At 39.1% G+C, this 4,960-nt stretch overlaps 1 protein-coding gene across 1 annotated transcript in view; it reads right to left on the bottom strand.

The window, feature by feature from the left end:
• LOC106807392 (molybdopterin synthase catalytic subunit-like) overlaps positions 1–3,239 on the bottom strand; it is a 13,961-nt gene extending 10,722 nt beyond the window's left edge. The window contains exon 1 of the mRNA XM_014809709.1: positions 3,120–3,239. The gene's annotated coding sequence lies outside the window, so the exon portion shown is untranslated. The remainder of the gene's footprint in view (positions 1–3,119) is intronic.
• Between the last annotated feature and the right edge of the window lie 1,721 nt (positions 3,240–4,960).

The raw sequence follows: 4,960 nt of genomic DNA, 5'->3' as shown, positions 1-4,960 counted from the left end.
AATATGTATATAATATCAAAAGTAGATAATAGGGAAGGAGTGTGACTTCAATAAACAAGGGAAATTCGTCATTTATTAGCCTTAGAATACCTACAATTTACTACGCGTAACTCAACCAACTGGAGCTCAAACCGTACACCGTACATTCGCCTAGCATCGTGCGAAATCGTTTCCTCATATACACCCGCAATCCGGACATACAGACTAAAACGTATGACACGATTATCCATTCTGTTGCCATCAATCCGAATGTATTGTCCGCCTAACTTGAAACAAAAGGCAGCTACTAGTACTAACGACTCTCTCGGAGAGGCGGTGTTTCTCACTGGGAGATTGGCACGCTGCCGCTGAGCCGCAGAGCTGCTGCTGATTGCGGTGGGGGGCATACCAGCTGTAAATAGGTCAGAGATTAGCTCTCCGAGTGTTGCGTCGATGTCCAATCTCCCAGCGAGCCACACCGCCTCGCTGAGAAAGTCGTTAGTAGCTGCCTTTTGTTTCAAGTTAGGCGGACAATACATTCGGATTGATGGCAACAGAATGGATAATCGTGTCGTACGTTTTAGTCTGTATCTCCGGATTGCGGGTGTATACGAGAAAACGATTTCGCACGATGCTAGGCGAATGTACTGTGTACGATTTGAGCTCAAGTTGGTTGAGTTACGCGTAGTAAATCGTAGGTATTCTAAGGCTAGTAAATGACGAATTTCCCTTGTTTATTGAAGTCACACTCCTTCCCTATTATCTACTCCTGACGTAAATTGATGTCATGGTGAGATAACATGTACATAAAGACTGACTATATCACTATAAGCAACTATGCAGATTTATGTTACAACAGTTATGTGTGCAGAAGATGAAGAAGAGGCCTGGACGCGAATTTGCGATTCCCAAACCGTATAGCTATGGAAGAAAAATTGAGCAACGTGATTGGCTAGAAAATGTTTAGGACACGCGCCCACTATCGCACGCACACCATCGCGCATTTTGCACAGGGGCTTATTTATTTTATTTCTTATTATTTTTGGCTAATTTTGTTTTATTTTAGAATTAGGGTTAGGGTTAGGGTTAGGGTTAACTGATTTCTATATCTACGAATTTAGTATCTGTCTCAATGGGTCAACGTTAGCCCTTTCGCTTCGTGATCGTAAGGTACCACATTCGAACGCCAGTGTTTTTATCTTCCTCTGTGTTATGTATTTCTTTGTATTTTATTTGTTTCTGCATTTATTTGTTCTGTAACTTTTGTTTATGTTCTGAACTAAATATATTTCTTTATAATATTAGCTTATAATTTAATATATTAGCTTGTTGACTAATAATGCGTGTCCTAAAAATTTTCTAGCCAATCACGTTGCTCAATTTTTCTTCCAAAGCTATACGGTTTGGGAATCGCAAATTCGCGGCCTGGACAGCCCCTATAGGGCACAGCTCCACTGTGCTATCCCACGTGGATTTGATTTGCTGGTTGGATGATGCCATTTTACATAAAAGTTGTGTTGAGTAAATGCTACACTAAGTTAGCAATGAACGACTAGTTTCGACTTGTGGTAGTCTTCGTCAGGTTCTTCTAACTTTTTACAACTGAAAAAACTGTGCTTTTCAGCGTGTTCTCCCCCTCCTTATATACCCTAGCCCCCTGCGAGAGAGGGGCACCAAAAGGGGGCGCCAAGGTGGGTGCCAGTAGGTGCAAGGGGCCGAATTAGCTGTAAAGGGGCGCCACTGGGTCTGAGTGGGTGCCAAAGTGGGGCACAGATGGGCGCCAGATGGTATAGCTCTGGTGCACACAGGTGGGTGCCAAAAAGGGGGTGCCGTTCACATAGGTGGGTGCATATAGGGAGCGCCTCTGATCATGTGATCTGTATTGGTTGTCTTATGTCACAACAGATTGGGTTAAGACCTAAAAAATTTCAAGTAATAAGTATAATCACAACGTCTGTGCATCAGTTGATATAGACCGAATAATTCTGTCCCATATAACCTTTTTTATATTTTGGTGAGGGTTATATTGGGACAGAACGGGGTTCATTGAAATTTCGTGAGATCGTATGCAAAATGCATGCGCTGAGAATGTAGACCGAATAATTCTGTCCCATATAACCTTTTTTATATTTTGGTGAGGGTTATATTGGGACAGAACGGGGTTCATTGAAATTTCGTGAGATCGCATGCAAAATGCATGCGCTGCTAATGCGGCCCGTATGCCGCTATTGGCGCAAAGAAAATATTACCGTTCTCTTCTACATGGCTTTACCTTGCTACTGATATGTGTATACATTCACTTCTTAAAAGATTGTTTTTCAGGCCCCGCTTCATTTCACTTTCGTAAATTACATCGCCATTTACAAACAATCAGACCAATCAGAGCGAGTCTTACAATAGCCTGGTTCTCGCTTGTATCTGTGGCGCTGCAGGAGGGCTGATAGACTCGCTCTGATTGGTCTGATTGTTTGTAAATGGCGATGTAATTTACAAAAGTGAAATGAAGCGGGGCCTGAAAAACAATCTTTTAAGAAGTGAATAACGATTGAAGTGAATGTATACACTTATCAGTAGCAAAGTAAAGCCATGTAGAAGGGAACGGTAGAGTTTTTTTCGCGCCAATAGCGGCATTCGGGCCGCATTAGCAGCGCATGCATTTTGCATGCGATCTCACAAAATTTCAATGAACCCCGTTCTGTCCCAATATAACCCTCACCAAAATATAAAAAAAGGTTATATGGGACAGAATTATTCGGTCTACAGTTGATGATACACAGAAATCTGTGCATCACTTCGTGATACCTAAGGTGCCTAAAGTGGATTTGCGGCGAGTTTACTAACTAAACTACTTTACTAAATATAAAACATTTTTTGTGCATAAAATGTAAGGTACAATAACGTTGAATTGCACACGCTGATCACTACAGAAGATAGCTGAATTTAGTCATGATGCTGTTGTGTGATTGACTTGTGTAGTGGTGTTGTTTTGTTGAAGTTATTGACTATGACCTTGTTCTGGTGTTGGTGTTTTCGTGGTGTAGCTCTAATTACTTGATTGACACTGACCCGATGCAATTTGTATCATGTGCTGATCATTCTGCAATTTTGCCAACATGCAGTTTTCGCTGCCCCTTACTCACCTGTTGTCTGTCGTCCATATACGCTGCTACATGCTCTTGAATAAGGTTCTTCACACCTTAGACTTACAGAATTTACTTTCGACAATCACACCTTGTTTTTCGCAAAATTTCAGCTGTTAACACTGTATAGTGGCGCTACCTGACGACCATTTTTTCTCTCAAACAGACTCTGGCGTCAGGTCATACATTGGGCTCGATCTCCACAAATGGTAAATTTGGGGCTGTGATCCACAGGCACTTGGAACGTCTCAATAAAAAAAATTAATGGTAAATAAACACGAAATGTACCAAAGTCTTAATGTTTCTCTACTCTATTTCCCCTATAATCACCTGTAAGTGCCGGTCAAATGCTCATCTGCAACACACAAGTACATCGCACGCCCGCCCTGCGGCGCACAAACAACATGAGTAAGAGATTTATTCATCTCATTCATACCTACTTGTGTGTTGCAGATGAGCATTTGACCCGCACTTACAGGTGATTATAGGCAAAATAGAGTAGAGAAACATTAAGACTTTGGTACATTTCGTGTTTATTTACCATTAATTTTTTTTATTGAGACGTTTCAAGTGCCTGTGGTCTGAACACCTCGAGGTTAAAAAGTGTGATAACGGTAATAATCGTGTTAATATTACTCGTTTCATGCTATTTCGTTTATTTGCCATATATCAGACACACGCAAACATATTATGTGCTACAAATAGGGAAATTGGAAAAACTGTGCGTCTTCTAAATATAAGAATGACAGAGTTTTTACGCAAAACTACTAGGAAGTATGTGCTATCTACTTTACTGCTTTATGTGTAGAACTATCTCTCTTGCTCTTTCTCTTGCTCTCTCTCTCTCTCTCTCTCTCTCTCTCTCTCTCTCTCTCTCTCTCTCTCTCTCTCTCTCTCCTCCTCTCTCTCTCTTCTCGTCTTCTCCTCTCTCTCTCCTCTCTCTCTTCTCTCTCTCTTCTCTCTCTTCTCTTCTCTCTCTTCAGCTCTTATCTTCCCCCTCTCTCTCTCTCTTCCCCCCCCCTTCTCTCGCTCGCTCTTTCTATCTATATACCTACCTAACTACCTACCTACCCACATACTTACCTACCTACCTACCTACCTACCTATCTATCTATCTATCTATCGATCTATCTATCTATCTATCTATCTATCTATCTATCTATCTAGTCTAATCTATCTATCTATATATCTATCTGAATCTTACTATCTATCTTATCTATCTATATCTTATCTATCTATTATCTTATCTTATTATCTTATCGATCTATCTATCATCTATCTATCTAATCTATTTATCTTTATCTTGCTATCATATCTATTCTATCTATCTATCTAATCTATCTATCTATCTATCTAATCGTATCTATCATTATCATCTATCTATCTATCTATCTATCTTATTCATCTATCTATCTATCTATCTATCTATCTATCTATCTATTCGTATCTATCTATCCTATCTATCTATCTATCTATCTATCTATCTTATCTATCGATCTATCTATCTATTTATCTATCTATCTATCTATCTTATTATCTATCTATTATCTATCATCTATCTATCTATCTATCTTATCTATTCCTATCTCTATCTATTCTATCTATCTTCTAGTCTATCTATCGTATCTATCTATCTATTCTAATCTATCTATCCATCTATTTGTCTATCTATCTATCTATATATCTAATCTATCTATCTATCTATCTATCTATCTATCTATCTATCTTATCATATCTATCTATCTTATCTATCTTATCTATCTATCTATCTATCTATCTGTATCTATCTATCTATTCTTCTATCTATCATATCTATCTATCTATCTATCTATCTAGTCTAT

This window comes from Priapulus caudatus, unplaced genomic scaffold (assembly GCF_000485595.1).
Source record: "Priapulus caudatus unplaced genomic scaffold, Priapulus_caudatus-5.0.1 Scaffold211, whole genome shotgun sequence".
Taxonomy (NCBI): Eukaryota; Metazoa; Priapulida; class Priapulimorpha; order Priapulimorphida; family Priapulidae; genus Priapulus; species Priapulus caudatus.
Note: the sequence above shows the minus strand (reverse complement) of the source record. Positions and strands in the feature narration are given on the sequence as shown.